Genomic DNA, 18,369 nt, shown 5'->3' with positions numbered 1-18,369 from the left:
TTCAGTTTCAGGCACCTTTATCATAGCTTGATATGCAAGGTCCATTGACTGCCTCAGGATTTCAGAAACTAATTGTGCCTGTAATTGTGGTGTGTCAATTAGTGTCTCTTCCAAGAGTTGGGGGATACCTGCCGCTTTCAATGAATCCCCATTGTTCCATCCTAAATGATCCATAACTGTTACATTGCATAGGTCTAATTTTGCTTGAGTCTTTCATGGTTTTTATCTGATCTCAGAGAAACACATACACATACTCCTTTTCCTTTTAGCTTTTCAAGAAAATGCTGCAGACCCTCATCCTCATCCGAGTCATCAGATAACGTGGACTTGAACGGTGCTGGAGAATCATTAGTAACAGGGGGATTCAGGGTTTGGAACAGTGCACTTATTTTTTTTTTCCAAATCTAGTCCAGACTCTCCAAGTCTCTAGCAACAAGTGCCATGTTGTTAACAGTTCAGTTGTTTCTTTGGATCTTTCAGTAGTGCTTTGCCCCATAGTAACATAGTCCTTTGTAAAGTCAGTTCCAGAAGGCTAATACCCTGCTTCTTCAGAAGCAATTTCCATGTAGATAGTATAATACAATACCCTCTTCTTTAGGTAAGTTCCACCCCACCCCATTCCCAGTAGCTCACCAGCTCTTGGTGTGGTGTCTTTTCAAGGATCCGGATCTTCGGCAGCTCCCCCCTGCTACTCTATCAGCTGTACCAGGCTCCATCTCCACAGCTCATCTTCGGCTGTCACAGCTTCACCGCTGTCTTTTCTTCATGCGAGATCCTTCTTCATACAGGATCACGTCGGGGTCCCCAAATGTCGCGGTTGAGATGGACAAACGACATAGACCAAGTTCTTCCAGGATGAAAGTAGTAGATGCCATTTATTGCCACAAGTGCATTTTTATACAGTTCTAACAATTCATGTGTCTCTTCACTATTGGTTACAAGTTACAGCAGTAACATCTCATTGGCTATTTTTGCTATCATCAATGTTACTCTTTTACTCCCTTCTCTCTCACGGATACATCCTTAACATCTCTGGATACTCCGTTACTCCCATCTTTCTCACGGGTAGGCCTTCATATCTTCAAGGCTAATTTCTATTCCCATGCCCTTCGTCAGGGAATCCACAGACCCACCGTAGTCCCACAATCATCTCTCAGTTAAAAATGACTGCTAGAGAATACTGATAATTGTGCTAATTTGATATTAATGATGCCTCCCTGGTTGTGACACTTGCAATAACATGATTATTCTTTAAGATGTATTGATCTAGGGCAAGAAGATGACAGCTTTGTGTGTAAATGAATGCCAAGATCTCTTCTTTTCTATTTATTTATTTCTGTGCTCTGATTTTTCATTCCAGGTGATCAGCTTTTTCAGCTCACAATTAGAACAAGTTGGCATGGAGCTGTCAGTGGAGTGAGTTCTGGAAATCATCAAGCAAGGAGCTGTTGCTTTGCCCAAAGACCAGCTAAGAGTAAGTGCTCAAGACCTCATCAGTTAAAATGCCCTGTTCCAATCACAGACACATCCTTTATATCCAAATGTCAAAACACCATTTTTCCTATCAATAGTAGCAGATAAGCAGCGTTGTGAATTGCCTGTATGTGGATGTTTTAATTGAAATTCCTAATTTGTGCTAAATGTTTGAGTTTTCTTGATTAGTTATTAAATTGAATTAGTGTTTGCTGAGGTTGCCTTTTTCTTCATGATATCTCAAAGATACAGTCTCACCTCTCCATCCGTTATTTAATTAAACTGTAACCAAACTTTGATCATTCTTTTTATTTTATTAACTTATTCTTCTTTCTCTAAAGTTCTGCACCTTTGTCTGGGTCTACATAAAATGCTACAAAAATAAATTTCGGGGGCTTTAGTTCAGAATTAACAAACCTACTGAAAATCAATTCAGGACCTGTACATCTGGTCAACATGATCATGAACTTTCTGTATAATCCTGAGCAGATCCCTCTGTTCTGAGAACCTCTCAGATCTCATGAGGGATTTACCAACTTGACAGATTTTGTGAGGATAAAATCCATTAATGGCTGTGTGATAATTAAATACCGCAATAATGAAATCTGTGTGAGTAGGTAAGTAAATGGGAATTATGTGGGTTTTTTTAAACCCACAAAATTTTGCTTCTCCATTATGCCAAGTTTATTTAAAATACTGTCTGCTTTCTGCAGAACCATTTTTATTCCTACTCCATGATAAGAGTATCTTATCAAGACCCACTTCTTTTGTGATAACTTTAGGAAAATATCATCTGATAAGGCTTATTGAGTACCCATGGCCATTGGTGATGGCCGGTAATTTATTTATACCCTGGTAATTTTAAAACACCCAGTGGGAATTGTCAAGCTGGCTGTGGGTACTAATGCCTTTCTGACAGTTCCTCGTGTCACAGATTTATTCTCTCAGACTGAATTAATTTGGGAGAGGTTGGTCTAGAGTCTGAACCCTGTAATTCCAGAGGAGTTGTTGGATCCAAATCCAGCCCCTCGGATTGTGTCCTTGCTACACTGGGAATCCAGAGACATTTTTCTTTTTCTATGACAACTTATTCTTACATGCAGATAATTAAAAGCTCTTATGTTAAGAGGCTACAGTGATTCTTTCATGACATAGAGTTATCACTAAAAAAATTCACTACTTAGAAAAAAAATGATGGTTTTATCAGTTAGTTAATGTACCAGATGACCTACATGTTGGGCCACAATTTAAAGAAATGTTGTTATGCCATCAAGTTTACATTTTATTTGTTAAATATATACAGCATTCAAAATGACATGTTTATATTGCCACTTAAATCAGCAGATCAACATTTTTTGACAAGTGGCAAACTCTGTAAATCCTCACCACGCAGTCTGGTGCTTCTAATTTTAAGGATGTTTCTTGTGTGACTTGGAGCACTTACCTCTGGGGACAAGGTTACCAAGTGAACACAGTCAATCTGGCACATAATTCTTCTACACTGTCCGCTTACACCTACATTTTTTTATCATTTTTTTCCAAATCTTTTTGCTGAGCAACAATTGAGCCAGAGCAGGTTACTCCTGCATGAAGAAAAGTTGGTGACAGTGACCTTGGTATCTTTAATGTCATGTATTAATTTGTAAATGCAAATAACTTCATTATATAACCGTAATGATGAGCAGTATGTGATTCTGTCCTATAGAAATGACTTTGTGAGTCCTTGTGTCCTCTGTCCTTGTACCTCTCTTCTGGGAGTCTCATAATTCCTCAGGTCTTCCTGCTTCAGTCTCTGAGGTTTTCAGGGGAAGTTGTTCTAAAGCTTGACAAAATCATGTTAACATCAAACTAAAGGTACAGTTACACAATAACTCTGGCAATTCTGAGGAATTTCAGCAGCTAAATAAAGGAGAAAGCTTTAATCCACGTCTTTAACGACACACTCGGCCTACCAGCCGCCCTATGAACCGTTGCTGGCCAACTTGGACAATTTATGGAGGAATTAGGGGTTTGTTGCATCTGGGTTGACATGACCTATATGTAATTCATAGAATTACAGAGTGGTTTGGGTTGGAATGGACCTTCACAGCTCATCCAGTTCAACCTCTGCCATGAGCAGGGACATCTTCATCCAGATCAGGTTGCTCAGAGCCCCGTCCATCCTGGCCTGGGATGTCTCCAGGGATGGGGCATCCACCACCTCTCTGGGCAACCTGGGACAGGGTCTCACCACCCTCAGGGGCAACAATTTCTTCCTCATGTCCAGCCTGAATCTCCCCTCTTAGTTTAAAACCATCACCCCTTATCCTATCGCAACAGGCCCTGCTCAAAAGTCTGTCCCCATCTTTCTTAGAGGTCCCTTTTAAGTACAGAAAGGCTGCAATAAGGTCTCCCCAGAGGTTATGATTTGCAAAAATGAGGATTTCAACAGCACTTTTATTCACTTGCTTCCCTGCAGCTCAGACAACGGTGGTTTATTTCTTACATTTAAGTACCTAATATATGCACAGATAAATACAGTGAATGTTTTCAAGTTGCTTATCTTGGCCTTTGCCGAGGAAGTGAGCATTCAAGAGGCATTACGTACATTCAGAGCTTGAGTCTGTTGCTTAGACCGTAGTTTAAACATGGGAAATCTAACTCGCATTTTCCTTTCAGACCTGGGGCAATCTGACTGGAGACAAACAATAAATTAACGTTATTTTAAGCGTATGCTTTTAGCCGTCTACTGCAGAAGGCAGGGAAAGCCGCTGCCCACCAGGTGCAGAGAGGAGCAACCAGCTTGTGCAGCGGGTGTGGTAGCTTGTGCAGCAGAGAGCACTTGTTGCTTGTCAGTCCCTCCAACTTATTGCCAGCGTTCCGGACTGCTGATGACCATGGTCACCTCCAGAAGGAGAGCTTGTCTCAGAAAGACTGTGGCAACGCAGACTGAGGTTCTGTCCCAAACGGTGGCTGTTCAGGTCTCTGGCTGCAGGGAGTGCCAGAGCCTGCTGCTACTGGCGGAGGGAGGCCAGCACTCTACTTGTGTGAGGTGTGAGCAGGTGCAAGATCAGCTCAACATGGCTGTGAAACTTAAGGAGGAGGTTGAGATGCTGAGGTCCATCAGGGAGTGCGAAAGGGAGATCGAGTGGTGGAGTAACACCCTGATGTGCCAGTCGGAAAGGCCCCAGGGAGGTACCCCTGAAAAGGAGATGGACCTCCTGCCCTCTTGGACAGAGGCGGAGATCCTGAGACAGCCCCACCCTTGTTGCTGTCGGACAGAGGCAGGGGACCTAAAAGAAGACGAGGGTTGGAAGCGTATTCCAGTTCGGCATCACGAGCAGCCCCCCTTCCCGCCTGCTTTGCCTCCCCAGGTGCCCCTCCGTAATAGGTTTGAGGCCCTGAATCTGGAGGAGGAGGTAGGTGAGGAGGTGGTGCCAAGCCTGCCTACAAGATCACATAGGAAGAGGCGGTTGACTACAAAACTTAAGACTGCCTCTGATAAGAAGGAAAGAAGGGTGATTGTAATAGGAAATTCCCTTCTGAAAGGAACAGAGGGCCCAATATGCAGGGTTGACCCTCATCTTAGGGAAGTCTGTAGTCTACCTGGAGCCCAGATCAAGGATATTGCTAGAGAACTCCCCAGACTGGTGCACCCGACAGACTACTACCCGCTGCTGGTCTTCCAGACAGATGGGGAGGAAGCTGCTTCCCGTAGTCTGAGGGGAATGAAGAACGATTTCAAGGTCTTGGGAAGGATTGTGAAAGACTCAGGGGCTCAAGTGATCTTCTCTTCGCTCCTTCCCTCTTCAAGTGACGATGTGGGGTGCAATGGGAAAATTCAGTCTCTAAATGGTTGGCTCCAAGACTGGTGTTACAGGCAGGGCTTTGGTTTTTTTGATAATGACTGGTTTTATAAGACTCCAGTCCGGACAGTGTTACGCAGGAAAGGCTTATCTCACAGGGGCAAAAGGATGCTGAGGCAGGAATTAGCTGGGCTCATTTGGAGAGCTTTAAACTAGGCTCGAAGGGGGGTGGGGTTGTAGCTGGGCTTGTCCCAGTGGGGCAGCATTCTAAAATGGATGAGGACCGGGTGGCCTCCTGTGCCCCTAGGGAGAAATTGGTGTCCTCTGCCCGCTCCCTGAAATGCCTGTACACCAATGCGCGCAGCATGGGGAACAAGCAGGAGGAGTTAGAATCCTATGTTCGGTCAGGAGATTATGATCTGGTGGCAATTACAGAAACGTGGTGGGACAGTTCACATGACTGGAATGTGGTCATGGATGGCTACGCCCTTTTCAGGAAAGACAGGCCAGCCAGGCGTGGTGGTGGAGTTGCTCTCTATGTGAGAGAGCAACTGCAATGTACTAAATTCTGCCCAGGAGCGGATGAGGAACGAGTTGAGAGTGTATGGGTCAGGATCAAGGGACAGGCTGGCAGGGGTGATACTGTTGTAGGTGTCTATTATAGGCCACAAGATTAGGCTGAGGAAGTTGATGAGGCCTTCTATGTGCAGCTGAGAGTGGCCTCACAGTCACAGGCCCTGGTTGTTGTGGGTGATTTTAACTTCCCTGATGTTTGCTGGAAGGACCATTCAGCCAGCAAGCCGCAGTCCAGGAGGTTCCTCCAGTGCATTGATGATAACTTCCTCATGCAGATGGTGGAGGAGCTGACTAGGAGAGGTGCACTGCTGGATCTCATCCTCAATAACAAGGAGGGTCTGGTCGAAGCAGTAAAGGTTGAGGGCTGGCTGGGTTGCAGTGACCACGAGATGGTGGAGTTCAGCATCTCGTGTGGCGGGAACAGAATAGCAAGTAGAATTGCAACCCTGGACTTTAGCAGGGCTGACTTCGGCCTTTTCAAGCAATTGCTGGGGGAAATCCCATGAGCAAGACTGCTTGCAGGAAAAGGGACCCAAGAGAGCTGGATTGCATTCAGAGATTGCTTCTTCCGTGCTCAGGATCAGAGCATCCCCACACGTAGGAAGTCGAGGAAGGGAGACAGAAGGCCTGCGTGGTTGAATAGGGATCTGTTGGGTATGCTCAAGCAGAAGAGGAGAGTTTACAGGTCATGGAAGTAGGGGCTGGCCACTTGGGAGGAATATAAGGCTGCTGTTAGAGGATGTAGGAAGGCAGCTAGGGTAGCCAAGGCCTCCTTAGAATTACAGCTGGCGAAAGGGGTCAAGGACAGCAAAAAGAACTTTTTCAAATACATAGCAGATAAAACTAATACCAGAGGCAATGTAGGCCCACTGATGAATGGGGTGGGTGCCCTGGTGGCAGAAGATACAGAGAAGGCAGAATTACTGAATGCCTTCTTTGTCTCTGTCTACTCCGCTGGAGGCTGTCCTGGGGAACCCTGTACCCCTGAGACCCCGGAGGAAGCCAGGTCAATGGAGGAGTTTGCTTTAGTCGATGAGGACTGGGTTAGGGAGCAATTAAGTAGTCTGGACATCCATAAATCCATGGGTCCAGATGGGATGCATCCGCGGGTGCTGAGGGAACTGGCTGAAGTCATTGCTAGACCGCTATCCATCATTTTTGCCAAGTCTTGGGAAACGGGAGAGGTGCCCGAGGACTGGAGGAAAGCAAATGTCACTCCAGTCTTCAAAAAGGGCAAGAAGGAGGACCCGAGTAATTATAGACCGGTCAGCCTCACCTCTGTGCCTGCGAAAGTAATGGAACAACTTATCCTTGGTGTCATCTCAAGGCATATCAGGGATAAGAGGGTCATTAGGGGCAGTCAGCACGGCTTTACCAAGGGTAAGTCATGCTTGACCAACCTCATAGCCTTTTATGAGAATGTAACAAAGTGGATGGATGATGGCAGAGCGGTGGATGTGGTCTACCTTGACTTCAGTAAAGCCTTTGACACAGTCCCTCACAGCATCCTCACAGCTAAATTGAGGAGGTGTGGTCTAAACAATAGAGTAGTGAGGTGGGTTGCAAACTGGCTTAAAGAGAGAAGCCAGAGAGTGGTGGTCAATGGTGCGGCATCCAGTTGGAGGCCAGTATCTAGTGGAGTGCCTCAGGGGTCAGTACTGGGGCCAATATTATTCAATATATTCATTAACGATTTAGACGGGGGAATTGAGTGTACTATCAGCAAGTTTGCTGATGACACGAAGCTGGGAGGAGTGGCTGACATGCCAGAAGGCTGTGCTGCCATCCAGCGGGACCTGGACAGGCTGGAGAGTTGGGCGGGGAATAACCTGATGAAATATAACAAGGGCAAGTGTAGAGTCCTGCATCTGGGCAGGAACAACCCCAGGTTCCAGTATAGGTTGGGAAATTACATATTAGAGAGCAGTGTAGGGGAAAGGGACCTGGGGGTCCTGGTGGACAGCAGGATGACCATGAGCCAGCACTGTGCCCTTGTGGCCAGGAAGGCTAATGGCATCCTTGGGTGTATTACAAGGGGGGTGGTCAGTAGATCAAGAGAGAAGTCCTCCTTCCCCTCTACTCCGCCCTGGTGAGACCCCATCTGGAATATTGTGTCCAGTTCTGGGCCCCTCAGTTCAAGAAGGACAGGGAACTGCTGGAGAGGGTCCAGCGTAGGGCAGCAAAGATGATTAAGGGAGTGGAGCACCTCCCTTATGAAGAAAGGCTGAGGGAGCTGGGTCTCTTTAGTTTGGAGGAGACTGAGGGGTGACCTTATTAATGTTTATAAATATATAAAGGGTGAGTGCCATGAGGATGGAGCCAGGCTCTTCTCAGTGGCAAACAATGATAGGACAAGGAGTAATGGGATCAAGCTGGAACACAAGAGGTTCCACTTAAATTTGAGAAAAAACTTCTTCTCAGTGAGGGTGACAGAGCACTGGAACAGGTTGCCCAGAGGGGTTGTGGAGTTTCCTTCCCTGGAGACATTCAGAGCCCACCTGGACACATTCCTGTGCGACCTCTCCTAGGCGTTCCTGCTCCAGCAGGGGGATTGGACTAGATGATCTTTTGAGGTCCCTTCCAATCCCAAACATACTGTGATACTGTGAAGTGCAAGCTGAGTAATTAGCCTTTTAGAGGACTCCTGCATAAACAGAAATAAAGAGCAGGTGCTGAAATCAAGAGCTAGTTATTTCTCCTTTCAGTCTGTGGGAGGAGATAAATGGAGTTAAGATGCCCGGGACGGAGGCAGAAATCGCAGCGTGGAGATAGAGCTGTCTCCTTCACAGACGAGCAGCCCACAATCCTGGCTCCCTGTTTTATTGCAGAAGCTTATTAAAGGCATTTTAGAGATCATCATAATAGGTGAAAATTGGCCTCATTTTTTCTTTCTTTCACAGTCTCTTGGTTTAGCTACTGAGCTTTCTCTGGAAAGGCTCTCCTGTTTCTGTAGATGCTCCTCCTAAGGAGGAGACGTCATCTGTTCAACGTGGTCTCTTGTACCGTCACACCATGTTCAACGTGGTCATTGTACCGTCACATGATGTTCAACATGGTCACTTGTATGGTGACGCCATGCAGAGGGGAAGCACCCACACTGCCCCAGATTGTGCATAAATTAGTCGCATTTTCTATGTTTGCATCCTATCTAACCTGATGTTGATCCCAAGGGACCATCCATTGCCCCATCTTCCATCACAATGGCTCCTGATAATGTGGGTTTTTTTTTTCCAGAGTCTTGATGTCCTTAGCCCTCCGTGGTTGTTATTTGACCATGGCAAGATGCAACCTTCAGAATCCAGACCACTGGTCTTTAATGATCTAAATTAAATGCTTTCTTGGGTTTGTTTTACTGCTGTATCAGCACCTCCTTACCATGGGTTTGAGAGAGAAGGCAGCAAAAATTAACTCTGTATGATGCTGAAAAGAGGTAGAGGCAGAGGAGATATGGAGACCAGCAACCCCTTCACAGAACCTCAGAGCAACAGAGACAGAAAACATACTTAAAAAATAAATTCATCCAATTCTTCCTGATATTTATGTTTTTTTTCTGGCTGAAGGGTCAAAGATCTTATTAGAGTGGAAGCTGATTGTGTCTAATACATCCTTAGGTCTGACATGAGGCAGCATCTGTGATGGAACCTTCCCTTTGGTGACCCTCAACTGCTGTTAACCCTTAACCTGAAGAAGATCGGATTAGGAAGACAAGTGTAAGAAACTTTTAAATAAAGTGCTTTTGGGGCCTTTCCGAAACACCGAACATATGCTAAGAAGAAGAAGATTTATGGATTGTGTATTTCCTTCGGACAATTTATACCCTCAATTAAGATGTCAAACTTCCCTGCTTCTGTGAGCTGACCTGTAAGTGATGAACAATAATTCATGTTTCTTTTGAAGGCATTCATTTTAGAGACCATGTTCTCCAAGACCTTGGGTAGGGAAGAATATACTCCCCATGCCTTGAGAAATATGATTTTAAGTAATCAAAATTCCAAGAAACAAAATGATCAAGAAGTTTTGATGGGCTTTGTGGTCAGAAAATAACTTATCACAAAGCTGTGAGTGTGCAGAGACGTGTCTGCACTCAACCGACTCTGGCTAATCTTAAAAACTGAATTATAAAAGTGTCTGTCTGAACCAGGGCAAATCCTTATTGCAGGTGCTCTTCTATTAATATAAGCCCAGCTACTTAAATTGTTAAGAATGAGTTGAAACTAAATGGAATGACACTATAAGTATGTCCAAGCAGTTTTATATAATTTAAATCTATTTAATTAAATGGTGCAAACCTGCGTGTAGGCAAGATATAAAGCATGTGAAGAATATTATGGAAAAAAATGTGACTATTATAGTACTTAAATTTAGATATTTGCTGCTGTAGTGCATTGTATGAGAATGCTTGATTATACATTGCAAAAATGTACAGAAATTTCAGTCAGAAATCAGGCTCTTAACCCCATTATCCCAGTAGGAAACCAAACCTTGGGGGCTATAGTTCAGGAATAAATGCCTCCATCGCTTTTAAATATTAATATCATACAATCCACAGAAATGTGTCCTTAATAGGAGGTAGATTTGAGTAGCTAATTAGAATATATATCATAGTAACAAATTTTGCAGTGAAGATCATATATATTTTTAAGCAAAATTACATATATAATTGCATATATAATTTTAAGCAAAATATGTTTGTTTAAACTTTTACTTATATGCCTGGTTACTTTTATTTTTTTTAACACTGAAGCAGCCAAGGGCCAAAGTAAATTAGCTTTTGAGCATCTGTGGCTAAAAGTCTTTGAAATTTGGTGTCTCCTTTTGTTCCATGGTTAAAAGTGTATTTTAGCCATCTTTAGAGACATGTTTGTAGTTGTGTATAATGTAAATACAGTTGACAAGTTGGGTTGAATGCTTAAAAACACTTCATTTTCAGAAGCATCCTTCACATAAGATAGAAGAAATCGGTTAGCTTAGAAGCTTTAGGGAAAGCTAAATAAATTATAGTGCAGTCCTTTGAAATGGAGTTTGACTTGAAACTTGTGACCTGTGGAGCTTTGTATCGCTGGGCTCAAGACATTTGAAATGTTGGTGTAGTCTGGTAGTGTTGGCGAGTCACTTAGAAAGCATATTTATTTATTTTTAAAATGTTACTTTGATTTTTCTAAGTAAAAAAAAAAAAAAATCCACAAACCCAACCAGAACTCTTCATCCAGTTCTCCCAAAGAGAGTTTGCTAACGCTGGAACTGACACCGTATTTATACGTTACTCTCAAGGGTGTTTGAAAGGGGATGGGCTCTCTACCTCTCCTCTAAATGTGAAAATTATACAATATCGCATTTTTTTAATTACTTTTTTAACATTATGGGGAAGTGACCAAAAAAAACCTCCACCCCACAAATGGCTCCAGGAAACTTAATTTTTCAAATGGGAATGCTCCTGAGAACCCAAACAAGTGAGGTTTACTTTTACATAGCAGTTGTCAGTCAATTTTGGAATTAAAACCAGCTTTTTAACTTTAGTTTACTTCAGTGGTTATGAATTCTGCCATGGGGGTGGAGAAAAATAAACAGTAACTTTTGGCATTGTTGACTAGAACGAGAAAACAAAAAATAAGCAGCTATTTTATTTTGCTTGCCTGCCTGGAACACAGTTAAAAACATATTAATGCTTTTCTGACACCTCCCTGTTGAAGACTAATCTAAACATCATTGCAGCATCAGCGTAGGAAAATATGCATTAGCAAACTCTCGAATCTCTGATCTTTAAACTTTCTCATGTAATATCAGTTTCTTACTGTAAAGGAATCAAAAATCTCTTTAAAAAGAAAATAATAATCAGGCTTTCAACTTGGAGCAAGCACTTTGTAAAACTTTTTTTCGCAGATCAAGAGTAGACGGAGAACTTGAACCTTGTTTTCATCCCAGTCACTGAAGCGTTTAGTGCCATATCCTAATGCTTCAGAGATCCATGGGGAAAAATCCTTTTCTCGTTGGCTGGTTTTGCTGTTGATTTTCAAGCTGTATCTTCACATGGATAAGATGCCACCAGGCAGGAGGTGAGCAGGACACGGGGTACGTTCCTGAGACTTTGTGTAGCCCGTGGTGGGGAATATGTGGCTCATAATGATGGATTGAGCAGTATCTCAAAAAATTGAGATTATATCTCCTCAGTTTGTCTCTCATGTTGCTTTAAAGGACAGTATAGACCTGGTTTTTTTGCATGGTAGGTGTGAGGAGACTGGCCCATCACCTAAATCTCTCCAGAGCAGTCATGCCCACGGTGGTCAGCAATCTGGTAAAGATCTCATGACATGAGATGTTCATGTTTTTTCCTACACTGTGTGCAAACACAGCAGGAAAAATGAATCTGGGAGCTTCTGAGTTTCAATCAACTTGGTTGAAGTGGGTTGAGAGAAGCAGCTGGAGGAGCAGAAGAGATGGAGGTAGAACCCTGATAACTGGGGAACGATCAGCTCGAAGGAACTGGGAATGACTCTTGGTCACCCACACCAAATCCATTCAGATTTTGCAAGCTCGTGTGTTGAAATGGATGGAAAAATGTAAAATAGATGGCCAAGAAGGCCACCAGCATCCCGGTTTATATCAGGAACAGTGTGGTCGGCAGGACCAGGGCAATGACTGTTCCCTATGATGGGCACTGGGGAGGTCAAACCTCAAATCCTGGGCTCAGTTTTGGGCCCCTCACGCCAAGAAAGCCCTTGCAGTGCTGGAGAGAGTTGAGAGAAGGGAACGTAGCTGGGGAAGGGGCTGGAGCACAAGTGCGATAGGAGCGGCTGAGGGACCTGGGGGTTCAGCCTGGAGAACAGGAGGCTGAGGGAAGACCTTCTCGCTCTCTGCAACTGCCTGAAAGGAGGTTGGAGCCAGAGGGGGTCAGGCTCTGCTCCCAAGGAACAAGCAACAGGACGAGAGGAAATGGCCTCAAGTTGTGCCAGGGGAGGTTGAGGTTGGATCTTGGGAACAATTTCTTCCCGGAAAGGGCTGTCGGGCATTGGAACAGGCTGCCCAGGGCAGTGGTGGAGTCACCATCCCTGGAGGGGTTGAACAGATGTGGAGATGAGGTTCTCAGGGACATGGGTTAGTGCCAGGGTTGGGTTATGGTTGGACTCAATGATCTTGAGGGGCTTTTCCAACCAAAATGATTCTATGGTGAGTAAAGCCATGGAAGGAGCAATGGAGTGGGGCTCCTGAAGTTTGTTTGCTCTGAGTGTTGACCTCAGTATATCTGGAGTCATGCTCCGGTGTTCCTCCAAGGCCACATACCCTGTTTACAAACATGGATAGACAGTTATCATAAAGAGAACAGTCTTTTTTGATATTATTAGCCTGTGTTTATCGCATTATTGAGCAGAATGCATCAAAAATCCCAGCAAAGCGACGCATTGTGGTGGTGCAATGAAGGGCAGAACGAGCCTAGTGAACAGCATTTTCCTTGGGAGCAAGAAAGGATTTATCCCAGGCTTTCCAGCAAGACAAAAGCTGCAATAATACTCAATTCAGACACTTCAGTTGAGAACAAGCATAATATTTCATTAGCTTCTCTAGCTTCCTTTTGAGATATTTTGGGTTTTAGCGAAATGGTGTTCTACTTCTCAGGAAACTCCAGAACCAACAGCGCTTTCTCCCCATCCCTGTGACATCTGGTTGCGCTGAGGTTGTTAATTAATCACAGACATTGTTGCTTTTAAAAGCCTGCAAGTCACTCACAAAGTTACCCAGGATTTTGGTAACGAAGGACATGAAGTTATTATTTGAGCTTTTTTTTTTTTTTAATCTTCCCTTCAGGGGTCATCAGACTGGCAATATTAATTTTTTTTACAAACTCAAACTTTAGACTTTTAAAAGTCCAAATCACTATGTGTCAAGCTACTTGGATTTCCTGTAAAAATGTTAGAGTCGTCAATCTATTTGTAACAGTATAAAAGTCAAGAAACGTTCAGGCTAACTCCATGTGAAGAGATGGTATTTAAATAGATCGGAAACTCACAGCCAAGCTTGTGTTTGAGGCACATTTCTCATTTTGCAATTAGGTTAACATTCAGTAAGACTTATCAGTCACATTTATGAGGATAACTTTAAAAAAAAAAAACAATTTATAGTTTGAGTGCAGCGTTTAGCTTTCCACTATAGCTCCTATTGAAACTACATCCTTTGCATTTCAACAGTGCCAAAATCTACCCAATACTTAATGATTTATGCTTCCGTATTCGACTTTTTGCTGTTGGAATGGTCGGGGGACGGGAGGGTGTTGGAGATTCTAAACTCCAGAATACCAAACCCCCCATAGCATTTGCCTTTAAAACATAAACAAGTTACATCCCAACATGTGTTTTACCCAGACGTACATTTTCAACTCAATTGCTTAAGGTAAAAATATTGGATATATGGTGGCATGGGTGGATTTTTCGGGGGGATCCTGCCCATCGATGTGGCGCTATCGGCTGGAAACAGTGTCTGGTGTTGGGTCAGTGCTGTTTGGCTGGAGGATGATCAGCAAAAAGAGACAGTCTGGCTCCTTCCAGGAGCCTCTCGCTTCATGGCTGAGCTCTCCAACAGTTCTCAAAGCCTCTGGCTTACTTATTTTCCCTGCAGACCATTCATTTATCAGGAAATGAAATTGGTTACAGGTTTGTTTTTTTTTTTGCGCGTTGCTAAAAAAAACCTCACTGACGAAATCGGGTTCGTTCCTGCTTTCTGAAGTAGGAAGGACACATTAACTCCTTGTACTTGGGAATGTTTTTATTGAAAAAAAAAAAAAGCCAGATTCCTTCTAATTTTTAAAGATTTCTGAAATTGCTGAGATGGTCTCACCCTATATGAATGTAACATTTATTCCTTTGCATCACGCTTGCCACTATATAAATATCATTTTAGGACAGTTGAATTATTTTTAATGTGAGATTTGCCTGCTACAATCAAGCAAGAATACACTTCTTGCTTGAAATATGTCTAAAGTAAAAGAGGGAAAATTAAGAATTAATAAAAATACAAACCATGCTTTGTTGTTTACAAAAAGGTAAAAAGGTTTTAAAGGTAAAAAGGAGGCTTTAAAGCAGGTTATATATTATATATATTAAATTTTATATTGTTTATTATAATTTATACAACCTAAATAATATTTTATATATTATAATTTTATATATAGAACCTTAATAATATTTTTACATATTATAATTTATAGAACCTTAACCAGAATTTTATAGAAATAGATCTTTAATTAACAACAAAGAAAAAAACCAAATGCAAACAGGGTGGCAGTTGTTTCTGAATGTATTTTTGTGTTTGCACGTAGTTAGAAATGCAGTTGTCTTATGCTGGATTGGGGCAGGCAACACACCCACCACTTTTTTTCATATGTTATTTGAATGTCATTCTCTTTTTGTTATGTATCAAGCTTACAGGAAAAAAAAAATCATACACACTTTTAAAATCTCAAATGCCTTTTTTCTGGGACTCGTCAAACTTCAGGCTGTGGAGTTGCCAGCACTTGGACGTGAGCAAATTCTCAGCGGGGCAAATTGCAGTGAGAAATAAGAGCCATTTTATTTGTATTAATTTATTTATATCAATAGGTCCTCCTAGTGATTTTGCATTTATCCAGCGGTCACCATCTGTCTCTGAAGACCCCAGAATTTGTGTCCCTGCACAACTGAGCTAATTGCTGGCATTTCGTGTTGCAAAACTGTGTTTAAGAGGAGACAGAGAAATTACCCCAAGCAAGTTTCCCGCTGGTGGGTGCAACTGACTGTTTCTGTATCACTCAAATCATTTCAGTTTGTCCAACGACGTGTTGCAGCGGGAGCATTTCTATTGGAACATGTTGATATGTTTTAATGCAATCAATAGTCAGAACCTCCTGTGGATGAAATTAATAAGCCCAGAGCACAATGCACATACGGTAATTATTATGTCTGGAAGTGGTTACTGCATTAATTGATGGCAGTAGTAAGTCATGCACCCGCTCTTAATTTCATTGTTTCTTATATGGAGATCCTGTAAACAGAATTTTTGCACTCTATTATATCAGACCTCTCTCTCCTTTTTCTTAAGAATGGGTCACTGTGAAACTATTTATAGCTCCCTTAGCTCATTTAGCTTCATTACAATTTTGGATCCTTTGTCCATAAACAAAAAGTTGCTGAAAATAGCTCGTCTGCAACCATGAAAGTCACATCTACACGTCTCTGGGATTCAGTAGGTGCCACGAGGGACCCTGGTCACAGCCCATGTCCTGCAAGGTTAAGCTATCGCAGAAGAACATAAATAGATGACTTGGCCTCATCGCTGACATAAAAATCAGATGCTTTCATAGCTGTGTCTACAGCTGAAGTTAAATTAAAAGTATTATAAATATGACATTCCTTGATTTAAAAAAAAAATGTATTTTAGTAATATTAATATCATTCTCCTTAAAATTTTTAAATAGTATAGCGTGTACCCTACTGAGAATCTCAGAATATTGGTCCTTTCCATTCTGAACTAGGGAAGGCAGAAGGTTGTGAAGGACTGTGGACACTTAGAGATCACTCATGTCTATCAGTGAGATACCCTTGATGGTCAACGTGGCACTAACTCTCAAATCCACACATGCTTTATATCTTGAAAAATCAGTGAACCTCTCGTGATCCCAAAAAGACCATGACTATCATCAGGGGAAACTCCAAATAGTTTAATCCAGTTTCTTTCTTCAACCCCTGCATAAGAATTTCATTCTCTTTAATACCTACCAGATAAATGACTGGCTGAAAACAGGCTAATTTGGAATGATAGGTAATAATAATAGAATTGTATATATGTAAATATAGTGTAGGAAGACCTTAAATGTACAGTTTTCAGAAGCACTGGTGAGGCTCTTCTTGGCTTCAGGATCATGGTGGCAGTTGTGGTTTTTAAATCAAATATTTTACATCTTTTTATTATCTCCTACTCCTAGTTTGATCGCAGTTCTCTAGGAAAGATGCATCCTGCTCATCCATAGGGCTTTTTTTTTTAATCTTCCTGGAATCCAGAGGAACAAATTTCATCCAGAGCTGAAGGAAAGTGGCGAGAGCTGGGTATTGCACAAGGTAGTTTGGGAGGGTGGTGCCTCAGGCGAGGGACTCAAGTACCAGTGATTCAACGGCTCAGGAATGAGATCCCTTGGCCAAGATGAAGGGTGGGCTCGTTCAGGACACTCCTATTTCCAAGCTGTTGTCTACATGGAGACTAATATTTAAACAAAGGCTTAATGTCTTGTCCCCTCCACCCCTGAAAACTCTTCTAGTTACCTTCTGGAAGCTGCATTTGGGATTTGGTCACTTCATTCCAGAGAAATTGCTTTCTTTACGAAGCTGAACAATGACATTGGAATGAAATAATCGTATTTTAGAGTTACCCAAGCTGCTTCAGAAGAGCTATTTGATAATATTGTTATGCAGGCCAGCCTTCCACAGATGTCGGGACGGTGTTTTCATTCTCCAAAACCAGTTTTAAGAATAAACTGAAAAGTTCAGATGATAAGGTCGATCCCAACATGTGGAAATGTACTAGGTAATAATAACAATTTAATTGCATAAATGCAAATACAATATATTAATACAATTATATATATTGTTAGTGATTCTGAGACTCATTCTTCAAACCAAGAAAGATGTAAAAGGGAAAATAAACCCTTCTAGGAGAGAGGTGGTCAGCATTACAAGAGTTTTGCTGTTTCCCAGTGTGTTTCTCCTGTGATTGTCACCTGGACTTAGTCCCTTCACTGCTGCAAAAACCTGTAACCACAGTCACGGTCGAGCCAATTAATGTCTCAGCTTTACCTGGGGCAGCTTGAGGATGGTAATTAACTGTGTCCCATTAAGACACCAGATGAGAATTCATGCAGTTGCATGCAGAGGCTTTAGAAGATGGAATAGTGTCCTATGACAACAGTTATTAAAGGTGGTTTGTTTTGGTGGGGATTTTTTTTTCTTTTTTTTTCCTTCTTTTCTTTTTTTCTTTTTCTTTTTTCCTTTTCTTTTTTCTTTTTCTTTTTTCCTTTTCTTTTTTTTTTTTTTTTTTTCTTTTCTGACCCAGGATTAGGTCATCAGGCAACTCTCAGTGTTGTAAAGTTAAGAATTCCTTTGAACCTGAACAGGAGCAGAGCTGGAGTCTGGGCAGAACAGGGGAAAGCCGGAGGGTTGATTATCAGGATTTTCAAATGTGTTGTGGGTCCAGGCAATAGTGAAATTCTTAATTTATGTTTGTGATTAAAGTTCATATAAAACAAAAAGCAATGGGGTGAAAAAGCTGTTGGACAAATAGCCTGGGAAAGAGCAGCACTGACAGAGGGTAGAATTTTCTGCTCAGTATTTGCTAAGGGTTTAATTAGCATCTTTTTGCCCTCAGTGTTAAAAAATAGAAAAGGGAGTATGAAGGAATGTAAAACAAACGATAAGAAGCAGCAGTGATATTCTCGTGGAAGCTGGTTACCTCTTAACATTTGCCTTCTCTCTTGAAACAGCAACAAATACAAAATCGGTGTTGGATGAAAATAGCCAGA

General features: G+C 42.3%; 1 pseudogene; it reads left to right on the top strand.

The window, feature by feature from the left end:
- LOC136115740 (dymeclin-like) overlaps positions 1-18,369 on the top strand; it is a 210,031-nt pseudogene that overhangs the window by 171,790 nt on the left and 19,872 nt on the right.

This window comes from Patagioenas fasciata, chromosome W (assembly GCF_037038585.1).
Source record: "Patagioenas fasciata isolate bPatFas1 chromosome W, bPatFas1.hap1, whole genome shotgun sequence".
NCBI lineage: Eukaryota > Metazoa > Chordata > Aves > Columbiformes > Columbidae > Patagioenas > Patagioenas fasciata.
This window is presented reverse-complemented; position numbering and strand designations above follow the sequence as displayed.